Source organism: Stegodyphus dumicola, chromosome 2 (genome assembly GCF_044657685.1).
Source record: "Stegodyphus dumicola isolate Sdum_Otavi_A_Nest chromosome 2, ASM4465768v1".
Classification (NCBI taxonomy): domain Eukaryota; kingdom Metazoa; phylum Arthropoda; class Arachnida; order Araneae; family Eresidae; genus Stegodyphus; species Stegodyphus dumicola.
Genome location: NC_140769.1, coordinates 37,206,692 through 37,219,785, shown reverse-complemented (window position 1 = coordinate 37,219,785; position 13,094 = coordinate 37,206,692).

Here is a 13,094-nt window from a genome sequence, read left to right as displayed (position 1 = left end):
TTTGTCATCCCAAATTCGGCAGTTCTGGGTATTCACAGTTCCATTCAGGTAAAAGTGGGCCTCGTCTTCCCATAAGATTTTCCATGGCCAAACATCATCCATCTCCATTTTGGCAAGAAAGGTGAGAGCAAAAGTGAATCGCTTATCATGATCGGGGCACAATAACTCCTGTACACGGCTGATCTTGTACGGATAGAAGTTGATAATCTTTCGTAAGATTTTCCATACCGTACTGTAAGGCATATCCATATTCCGAGCTACTCCACGAGCGCTAGAGGCGGCAGCAATATTGTCTGGTGCTCTGTCGACAATCGCCGTGGCAACTGCTTCGATTGTATCCTATGGTACAGGTTTTCGTCCTCTGCCTGACTGAACCTTCAGAGAACCTGTTTTTTCAAACGTCGCAACCATTGCTTTTAGCCCATTAACTGACACAGGACCGTCACCTTTACGCATTTTTTTGTGCGTTCTAAAAGCACGAAGAGCGGTTGACGCGTTGCAGTAGTTGAGGTAAAAGAATTTGTCCAGTAACGCACGCTTGACTAAAGAAGGAGACATTGCACAAAAACTTTCAATCCGATTGATTCATAACGTAACACATTGCCTTTTAAAACCCAAGCAGCTGGCACTGTACGAATGGATGTAAGGTGAAATTTGAATAAAAAAGTTCTTCTTCTGCTCAGCGTACGTGATATTGCAGATCACGAGACTTTATCGGTGTTTATGTAGATTTTACGCTTTTTTAAAAGTGTTGCCATATTGTACTTGAACTAAATCAGAAAATGTGCATAATAAAAGGTAGTTTTATTCCGTATTAATTTGCATTTGTTAACACTCTATTTTCTATTACACAGCGCCAAATATTCCCCTAGCGATGACTTTTGGAACTAATTTGTTTTTTCGCGGAATCCTTCGTCCTCCGTCTTGTTTAATCTTCCTACAAAATGTGACGTCATTCTCGCAAATAGATCGCGCTACAGAACACTGTGAGCACTGTCAGTTTAATTATGGCCACCCGGTGTATTTGTAGCTTTCATTAAAAACATGGCATTTTGTCTAAATAATCGGAGGATGGGAAATTTAAAAAAACGGTACTATCGCATTCAGCGGTATGTATGGTCAGCTAAAGGTAATGTGTCTGCTATAATTTTTAAATATACAAGTGTGCAAAACTTAAGCAACTTTTCTGATTTTGGCCGTAATTCAGCAAAAAAATAACAGTAAGACATGAGATTAATAACACAGAGGCATAATGTAGTCCTTGAAGGACGAGGAAAGTATAGTAGCAAATAAATAAGGAGGGTGTGTAGAATATGCAGCAAATAGAAAACACTTTATTGACAAAATGGCATTCATAAAAAAAGTTGTCTGGCCAAGAGGGAGGAGAAAAATCAAACAACCTCCCTAAACTACAATGGTTGCATTGCACTTTCTGTCTGTACATCTGTATCACTTGTCTGATGTTCTCCAAAGGGTAAAATTATGCTGCTAGTCATCTCCCAAAAGTATCCTATACATCCTCAATGATATTTTAATCAGGAAAGCATGCTGTCAATCCATTCTGTGAATATCTTGTCTTTCCAGCATATCCTCAACAGCATGAGTCCTGTGTGGCCATGCATTGTCATCCATAAAAACGTAAGTCGAGACCAATGGCATCCCAGAAAAAGGTACACACAGCGAAGGATAATTTCATCATAGTAATGATCTCCAGTAAGTGAACTTCTGTAGAAAGTGTGGAAATTCCTTCATCCATTTATCAAAATGCCTCCCCATACAAGCACACCAGGATCGTCACAACGGTCTTTCTCCCTGATTTTAGTAGAGTGGAAAAGTATCTCTAACTCTCTCCATATGAACTAATCCCAAGAATCATTTGTCAGATTGAAATGAGTCTCATCGGTAAAGAGAACATGACTCCATTGATAAGGTGTCCAGCATTTGTATTCTCTGTGCAACTGTTAATTGTGCCAACGATGGGCTGCTGTCAATGGTATGCAGCATTCAGGATGGCAGGCAAATACGCCACCTTTATGAAGTCATCTGGCTACAATAGATTGAGACACCATGTCTGCCATGCGCAACTGCTGAGCAATGCTGGTCACTTTCTGGTTTTAATCTCTTTTTGCCTGCAGAATGATATATTGGTCATGAGTCACCGTTGTTTTCTTAGCCGACAACCACCAACCTTTCTACATCTATACCTATTGTTTGGAAGGCTTTTCAAGCTCATGGAATAACACTTTTATCAGTTCCAAACTTTTGGGTAACAGGTGTCAAACTACACCCATCCTCAAGGCCTGCTAATCATTGTACCAGGTTCATGTGTGAAGGCATCCGGATGTTTTCTTAACACCATAACTGCACATACAATCTTACTCTCATTTGGAAAAGCACCTTACCTTCTTTTCAAGTTACCTTGCACTGTGCGCGCTGATTCCTTGCATATTGCGTGTCCTGACGTACCTTCTGCCATCAGAGAGTGCTGATATTTGCATATGCATCACCTTTCTACTGAGCTGGATTTTCATTGTACTGATCGCAAAAGGCCCTTTTCAACAATTCTGTATACATTGAAAAATGATTTTACTGTTTAAGTTTTGCGCACTAGTGTATTTTCAGTTTAATAATACAGGGTTCGTACGGTCCTTAAAATTTTAGGAATCGACTTTTGGCCCTTAATTTTGGCCAAAATCGACAGAAGGTCCTTAATTTTATTCATCAGAAATGTCTGTTTTTACGACTGCCATTTTAAGTGTGAATTATCATTTTGGAGGAATATATTTGGCGATTCACTGGTATATATATGGTTGTCTTTTGAATGTGTTCATGAGTTATAATTTGTTCCTATTTCTAATATAAATGGTGGGGTACTGGAGTTTCTAAGTAAGAAGTGAAACATAAGCATTTCGGAATTAATTTTTTCTAATGAAGAGCTCTTAAACAACATTTCGCTTTTATTAAACGGTTCTGAATTTGGCGACTTATCAAGATTTGGGCGATTTTAAGATCAGTTTCTATACAAAGTTTTTAATTCTGAGATCTGGGAATTTTTCGACAATTGATTTTAAAACATTGTAACGTTGATAAATTTCATTAAAATAATGGTAATATATTGAAATTATATATATAAAAAATAACATTAAAATAAAACATTTTTATTTTTCGCTGTTATATAATAATGTTTCATTTTGGCAGCTTATTATACAATATTTTGAGTCTGAAAAATAAACCAGGTATAATGTATAGAAAAATGTATGTATAAAGCACAGTTTACAAAACAGTTCTTAGCAAAATCAAAATTAGCTATGTAATTAATTAAAAATGTCTTCTTTTTAATTTTTTTTTTCCATAGAAGATTTTTTCCCATGCATTCGTATCAGAATATTCAGAATTCTCAAAATATGCGTCAGTTTTCTCTATAAAATTATTTTTACACTTTCTCCTTTCTTTTATTTCCCAAATATTTCTGGCTTTTTGCTGTTACAGAATTCGTAGGGATAATTTTTCTTTAGAATTTTAGACATTGCAGCTAAGAAAGTTTAAAAGAATTTGAAAACAAACGATTTATAGACCTACGATTCTAGAAGATTCCAGACATACGTGACAAAATAAAAAATGTCTCCATGGTATTAACACGTAATGGATGTGTTTTACAGAAAGTTTGTGATTAATTTCTTACTTTTTGCAGAACGTCTGGAAAAACAATGAAAACATAATATTTATATGTTTTACTTCTGATACTAGAATCTTTTTCTTAACATGTTTATCTTCCCTTTATTTCCTCTACTTTTCACTAGACACAACTACGGAAAAGATCAAAAATGCTTATAATCTTATCACATTTGCAGGTGTTATAGAAAGGAATTCTTTTATTAATAAAAAAAAAAAAAAAATTGAAAACTTACAATTTAAAAGATTCATCTAATATGTCTAAATGCATCATACACCGAGCTGGCACTAGGCATTTTCCCTTCTGATGCAATCTTTGTGCATCCTTTCTGCTGCCTAGTGCCTTTCTAAATTCTACTTCAATGTCTGCTCTAAATTCTAAAAGTTTTGCCATTTCTAGATTTTGTTGCTCGGTGTGTCGCTAAATTTTAAATATTCTGCCACACCAGCTCTGTAACTGGACCTTTCCAAATATATTTCAATTTCTTCTGAATATTCATATTACTAAAGAAAGAAAATTAGCCGCTTTTCTATACATTCTAAATGCACTTTTTTTTTTTTCTTTTAAATTTTATTTTAGAATAACAGAAATCGTTAATTAAATCCAAAAATTATAAAATGAAAAGGAAACCTGTAGAAGAAAGAAAGTGAATACATGAAGAAAATTATTCTTCAAAGATATGCTGCACAGTTATTATGTAAATTACCCAGTTGTTTATGATTTCAACCGTTACCGTAATTTCACGTTTCTATAACTCTTATCATGAGTTACTGAGCCAGCTTAAATTAAAATTAAATTGTATAAACTTTGACTAGTCTACAGTTTTAGTTTGAACTTGACTGTTCTTGTTTAATAATGTCACCATGAGCTGTAATTGATTTTGTTAGCATCAGAACATGCCTTTATGTTCTAAGTTCTGTTTAAATAAGAGGCTTATTAAAACAGAACTTCTGATATTATAGTTACTTTCAGACATAGCGATAATTTGCTTCACTTCTGTCGGGGAGATGGGAACCAAGGTTAGAATAAGTTTATTCTAACCTCCTTGTTTGGAACTACAGTACAAAGTCCGAAATCCGGACTCGTTGGGACTTCGGCGATTCCGGATATTAGATCATCAGTTTAAACCTAATAAGATGGCATGTAGAAATTATAAAATTAAAAATATGAAATCATGATATATGAAATAATGAAGTATTTGTGATCTAAAGGGTATCAAAATTTACAAAAAAAAAAAAAAGGGGGGGAGCTTAATATTTATTTGTTTACCTTATTAAACATTTAAGTTGTTTAGTAAGGAAGGTATGACCCCTTAAGTTGCTTCGTTTTTTATGCTAATACATTCTCTTTAATTCTGTAGATTTACCTAATCTCTAATTTAGTTACATTGAAGTCCTTTAACTGCCGTTTCCAGAATTCCGACTAACTTGTTAACCGAAATTTTCTCGTTTCAGTAACTTCTCTGACACTTTCTTTACTATCGGTAGCGGTATTTTCTAAACCTAGAACCATACTACAGATTTCACCATTCATTAATTGATTGATGACTGAGAAGCATTGTTATCACAATGAAAAACTTTGGTACTTTTCCGTTTTGCGATAAAGTCGCCAATAATAGTACAACTGATTCCAAACGGAATATCCTCGCTGGTAGCCTTTTACGCCGAAGGCGAAAATATAGAAAAGGCAAAGTAAAGGGTTAAATTTATCAATTCTAATGAGAATGCACCAGCGAAGTAAAGCGCTGCGGTTTTACATAATTTCTGAGTAAGCTATTCGTACGAATTGAAATAATTTTTGCATTTACACTTGCATTCCAAAACAACTAGTAAAAAGTAATGTTAAAAAATTTAGATAATTACTGAGAAATTAATGTAGATAATTACCGAGAGAATTGGATTTTTGTAGCGTAATTTACGTGACATCAGATCACATGATATAAACCGGCGAATCAGGATGTTGAACCCTGTAAGTATAGTAAATTCTTAAATTAATATCTTTTTACAAATTTATTGTCTTTATTTATTGGATTTTTACAAAATTTTAAGCTAAATTAAAATGTTTATGCCTTCAAAATAACAAAATCGTAGAACCAATATTTGTTAACATTTTTTATGTGTTTACTGTATGTTTTCGCCAATAAAGTTGGCTTGGCGAGATTTGCGCCAGCGAAACGGAAAAGTACCAAATCTTTTTATATCATCTTCATTTATTACTTCTCCACATTTCTTTACAAAAATCCGTTAATTGGAAAATTTCACCTTTGTTTTGCAATATCCAAAAACATTTAAAATTAGCGGCTACCATCATCAAATTTGGCTATCCTTCACTATACATATTTGGCTATGCATTATGAGCTTGGCGATTAACGATAAATTGTTCCGTTAAATTTTATCTTGCTTCTATCGCGCGCTGAGACAATTAAGCCTGAATTGTAATAGTTATTTATTATACTTATGTCTATTTCTTGCACATGCTTAAGATTCAGAGTTCTGAATGAATAAATTCCCACATATACTACATAAATCAAAGTTCTGAATAAATAAATTCCCACATATACTACATAAATCAGAGTTCTGAATAAATTCTCACATATACTTAAGCCTTATTGTGGGCCGGCGCTAGATATCTTACCGCCTGATGCAGTCTCTGTGGGTTCTAAATTCTGAGACTCGTTGCCGCCATACGAACCCTGGCGCTGGTGAATAAAAAATCAGTTATTCTTAATTCAAATAGCCCTAAATGTAATCTTTGGTCTATGCATGAGTATCACCAACAAAATCTATTTTTAGCATATGGAAAGAAATTTTTGATAAATTTTTCCTCGTCAATATTTTTTAGCGCATTTAACTTAAATCTGTAATCATCGCCAAGCGTAATGTCAACATAAAAGGTTTCCATACTCCTTTATTATTGAATTACTAACATTAAAAAAAAAAAAAAAAAAAAAAAAAAAAAAAAAAAAAAAAAATTGTTTAGGCATCTCTACATGAGTCGTTACTCAACTTGTCATGTTTTGATAAACATGCCGAAAGGAAAGTACAGTTAAAAGTCTTTAATCCGGACCTACAAACTTTCTGCGCATGCGTCAATGCATAATGCGTTAACGCATGCGCATAATACGTTTACGCATGCGCGTTTAATGTATAGCGGACGGTAGAAGCTAAGCTAAAATTATCTAACTATCTATTTAAGTTAATGTTGCAGATAGCGTTGTTACTTAATTTTCTAATTGAATTCGGCTTATTTTTTGCAAACTGTTAGAACAATTTTATAAAAGTAAGCTTGAATTTTCGATTATGTCAAAAAGAATTTCCGATTCTGGAGCTGCCAAAGGATCTACAAAGCGAAAGCATGTTTCGATGTCCATCAAACAAAAAGTGGAATTGCTGCAAAAAATGAATACAGGCGTATTCTTTGATTCTCTAATCATTCCGAAATATATTTATAAATTTCACGCTGCTCTGCGGGGGGGGGGCGATGCGGCACACAATGAACTGGAAGTTCATCTGTCAGCACTATCCTTATCTTCAGGGCAGATGTTTGTATTTTATTTGGCTTATAATTCCTTACTAAATGTAGTATTTCATCTCGATGTACTCCGTCTTTGATATGATTTAAATCAAATTCCTCGTCATTATAAATATCACGAATACACATCAAATAGTTTTCTGGTTGCAATTTTCTAATTTCGGCTATGCGTAAGGTATTCTCTACGCATGTGCGCATTGAAAGAAATGTTTAATAAAGTAAACAAATAAATATTAAGCTCCTTTTTTTTTTTTTTGTAAATTTTGATACCCTTTAGATCATAATTGCTCTTTATTACATAAATTACGGTTTCATATTTTTAATTTTATAATTTCTGCATACCATCTTACCAGATTTAAACTGATGATCTATAATCCGGAATCGCCGAAGTCCCAACGAGTCCGGATTAAAGAGTTTTGACTGTATAATAAATAATGATTTTCCAGGTTGGCGTGAGATCACCGATGTATCTATGTGGAATGTTTCGGTTTGAGATGTGTTCCAAGCAGACATGGAGCAACGGAGCCAAATTACAGATCGTATACATTTATGCTAAAATGATTGTTTCTTTAATAAAAAGGTATTTTATTTGGTGTTGAAGTGAAATTAGGAACCGCGACTCTCCAGATGTTTTATTGTGAACAGAGAGGGGAATCAAATGCGCATGTGTAAAGCCTACGAGAAAAACGTTGGTGGTGGTTTTGAGGTCCGGATTTTAGATCATTCCGAATATTAGACGTCCGAATTTCGGACTTTGTACTGTAATTAACTTTTACCAGATCAAGTAAACCCTCACAGATATATTGTGGAGAGGTTGACAAGTTAGCAGATAAAGCATGCAGAAACTAGTCAGAATATTGGTTTGCATATTAAGACAAAATTCTAATTGTTAGCAAACATGCTTAAAGAGAAGGAAATCGATAAAAATTAGCCAATATGTCTGAGAAGGCTTCAAATTAAAATGACGCATAAATATTTTGTTGAGTGTTGTTGTTGCAAGACATAAATGTTTTGTAGCTTCTAACAGGGTTCGTACACATTTCTGCACACGGAAATTAAGTACTTTTAAGGATCACTAATGAAAAAAATTAAGGACCTATGAGCAAATGGGAACTGAATAAATTCAATTGAAAATATTATCTATGCCAGAAGTTAACTTTTGTAATACCATCCTGCAAATAAAATAGATCCCTATGTAGTACGCATTATTACAAAACATGAATTAATTAACATAATTGTTAATAAGTTTGAGAATAAAATAAACTTTATGCAATTTATCAAGTAGCATTAAATATTTTACACTTATAATAAATAGTTGGTCCTATTTGAAAGAAGATAAGTGACATTTACGTTTTGCTAACAATTAGCTTTATGTTGATTTTTTTTTTTTTTTTTTTTAAATATGTCTCATTTTGTCACATACTTGGTCAGTCTAGAGGTTCATTAAATAAGCAGGTAGATTTTATGTCAAACAGGTATACAGTTCCAGGGGTTGTATAACCCAGTTAATATACTTTAAGGTTTTAAGGTTCCAATAAGCCATTAAAGCACCACAGGTGATAAGTTGTTTTGTATTATTTTAAGTCTCAGCAGATGCATAGAATATGTTTACTTGAATTTTTACATTTTTATATTTTGTCTTGTGACCACAGTGAGTATTAATGAAAGGCAATAACTCGCTTTAATATGCAGAGATAATTTTTAAGGGTAAGCAGTTAGTTATAAATAATTAAATTAGGTAGTTTCATAACTTTAGTCATTACGGATTTACATGACCACTATTAAATCTTATTTTTTAACAATATTTGTTAAAAAAGCCCTATTAAAATCAAAATCTCATAAAATTTCACAGTTTAAAATACATATAATTTATGGCACAGATTCTTAAATGATATTAAGATAATTACACATTAAAAGCTACAAAACATTTATGTTTTGTAACAATAACTGTCAACAAAATATTTATCCGTCATTTTAATATGAAGCCTTCTCAGACATTTTGGCTAGTTTATATCGATTTTCTTCTCTTTTAAGCATCTTTTCTAACAATTAGAGATTTGTCTCAATACGCAAACCAATGCTCTCACTAGTTTCTGTGTGCTTTATCTCCTAACTTGTCAACCTCTCCACAATGTACTTATGAGGGTTTAATTGATCTGGTAAAAGTTAAATAGTCCAAAACCCTCAACAGACGTGAAGTATATTATCGCTATGTCTGAAATTAACTACAATATCAGAAAAAGGTTTAAATATGCCTCTTGCCTTCAAATCCTTCTAAACTTTCCAAGCTGCAATGTCTAAAATCCTAAAGAAAAATTATCCTTACCATTTCTGTAACAGCAAAAAGCCAGAAATATTTTGGAAAAAAAAGGAGGAAAAAAGTATAAAATTAATTTTATAGAGAAAACTGATGCACATTCTGAGAATTTTGAATATTCTGAGACAATTACATGGGAAAATCTCTTGCTATGAAAAAATTTAAAAACAAGACATTTTTAATTAATTACATAGCTAATTTTGCTTTTGCTAAGAGCTGTTTCATAAATTGTGCTTTCTAGCATAATACCTTGTTTATTTTTCAGATTCAAAATATTGTATAATAAGTTGCCAAAATGAAACTTTATAATATGACAGCGAAAAATTAAAATGTTTATTTTAATGTTATTTTTTAAATATAATTTCAATATATTACCATTATTTTAATGAAATTTATCAATGTTATGATGTTTTAAAAAATCGTCAAAAAATTTTCAGATCTCGGAATTAAAATGTTTCTATAGAAACATCTTAAAATCGTCAAAATGTTGAAAAGTCGACAAATTTAGAACCTGCTTAATAAAAGAATTCACATACTCAAAAATGAAAAGTTGTTTAATAGCTCTTTACTAAAAAAAAAATGAATTTTGAAAAGCTTATGTTTCACTTCTTGCTTAGAAACTCTAATATCCCATCATTTATTTATATTAGAAACAGAAACAACCCATTCGAAAGATAACCATATATACGGCAGTGAATCACCAAAAATATTTCTTAAAATGCTAATTCACACTCAAAATGACAGTCGTAAAAACAGACAGAAATTTCAGATGATTAAAATTAAGGACCTTCTGCCGAATTTGGCCAAAATTAAGGACTTGTGATGTCGTGGATGCTTCAGTGGGAACGGAATCAACACTGGTATTGGTGATGCATCACTTTAATTACAGCACATACCACAGATACAACATTTAATTAATACATTTAGAAAACTTGAGTACATATCCGAGTTGGTGACACAATCAGAGACGTTAACGAAGAAGAGCACTCATCATCACTGGTCAAATTTAGTCCCCATACCTCAGCTCGCTAGCGGAGTTTCCCAGCACTCTCTCTCACTGGTGTCTGACCAGAATTCTCTTCTCTTTACGCATGCGTATTACTTCGTTAAGTTGTTGCCATTCACAGTTCTTTAAAATATGAATTAAAAATGAATTATAGTCCTCGTAGTGTGATCTCTAATCGAGAGCATCATAGATCTTTCTAGTAGAGAGTTCAGGAGGAGCATTCTTTACAGACTTTTAATGACCAAAAATCGATTCCAAAAAATCTAAGGACTTTTAAGGACTCTTAATGAACATACGAACCCTGATTTTAATGTGTAGTTATCCTAATATTGCTTACGAATTGATGTCATAATTTACATATATTTTAAACAGCACAATTTTATTAGATTTTGATTTTAATATGACTTTTTTAACAAATATTGTTAAAAAAGAAATAAAATTTAATAGTGATCATGTAAATCCATTATGAAGGTTATCTAACTACCTAATTTAATTATTTATAACCAACTGCTTACCCTTAAAAAATTATCTCTGCATATTAAAGCGAGTTATTGCCTTTCATTAATCCTCACCATGGTCACAAGATAAAACACAAAAAATTCAAGTAAAATTTATTCTTTGCATCTAGTAAGACTTAAAATAATACAAAACAACCTATCACCTCTGGTGCTTTAGTGGCTTATTGAAACCTTAAAGTATATTAACTGGGTTACAACCCCTGGAACCTGGAACTCTACATGAAGCTACGACACTAACTGCATCAAACAAAGCCCAACTAACTTTCAAAACTTGCCAACTGTGCCTACATCAGGCCTTTCACGTTTGTTCTAATCAGCAGGTCTCTCTCTAGACAAGCAGCAGTGGTGACAACATTCAGTCTTTTGTTATAAATCATGATGATTATGACCTTACTTCTCATTTTAACCTGTGACGCTTAACGTAAAATGTAGCTGCTATTTAGTAAACCTCTAGACCTTAAAGTATGTCACAAAATGAGACATAAAAAAATCAACATAAAGCTAACTGTTAGTAAAACGTAAATGTCACTTATCTTCTTTCAAATATGTCCAACTATTATAAGTGCAAAATATTTAATGCTACTTGATAAACTGCATAAAGTTTATTTTATTCTCAAACTTATTAATAATAATGTTAATTAATTTATGTTTAATAATAATGTGTCCTACTTATGGATCTATTTTATTTTTAGAATGGTATTTCAAAAGTAAAATTCAGGCATAGATAACATTTTTAATTAAATTTATTCAGTTCTTATTTGCTCATAGGTCCTTAATTTTTTTCATTAATGGTCCTTAAAAGTACTTAATTTCCGTGTGCAGAAATGTGTACGAACTCTGTAATACTGAATGTCTAGAATTATAAATAATGAACTAGCAGAATAATCTTATTTCGGAAGCACAGTATAATGATATCATGTCTTTTACCAATTATGTCTAGAATTTAACCAATAAAAATATCTTCCCTATTTCAAGAAAATGTATGCCGATATTCATTTAGGCAAATTCTTACAATTGTGACTTTCCAAATATATAATATTTGAAATCAAAATATTGAAACAAAATTACAGAAGCACATTTAGCAGAGAGCAGCTAATTCCAGGTGTATCCTTGCAGAATTACATGGTCAAATTTCATATTAAACTTTTTCATATTAAATTTAACAATCATAACTTGTAATTTTATTTTATTTTGTGTTATTTCATACACCTACTTTAAATTTTGATTTCTTAGTTATTAAATGTATGTATGATTTTTATATAAATATGCATAATCTAAAACATAAGAATTAAATAAGTTATTAGACTTTTTTTTATTCAAAGATTAAGCTGTGCACTCTTAATGATTTTTAAAATTTTTATTTTCCATAGTAAAAAATAGGTTACCGACTCCAATCTTAAGCATTCAAATAAGAAGGTAGGATTTTTTTAAATGGAATTTCAAATTCTGGAAAAACTGTTCATTTCGCAAAAGAAATTTATAATAAATATTATTTCTATGGTATTTCAAATTAAACTCTTTAATTAAAACTACAACTTTTATTAAACTATTTTCAACTAATTAAACTACTAACTAAAAGGAGTTACATTTCTAAAAAGAAGAATACTATAATATAGTAGTAACATTTCTAAAGAGAAGAATGAATTTCTAACAGATGGAAGACTTATCTCTTAATTGGCAGAACAGTCATATTTTACAATATGAGATGTTAATTTTTTTCAGTGAACCATTAATTTGATTTAGAGCTTCAGAAGTGTGTAGTTCCTCTAGACTAAAAAAATTTTTAATTCTCCATTTTTTTCTAACAGTTTGAATTTTTTTGGTGGATGATGGTACACATATAATTACAAATTTAATGATATTCAAAATGGGAACAGGAAATAAACTTTCCCTAAACTTATATTTTTATTCAGTTTCAGATAACAGAATGAATAAATTTATCTGATAATTGCTGTTTGTATTTTATACTTATTAACATGATGCTACTTTACAAAGCTATTTTAACGATCATAAAGAGCAAGTCCTTCAAATGTGGTCTCAAAATGTAAT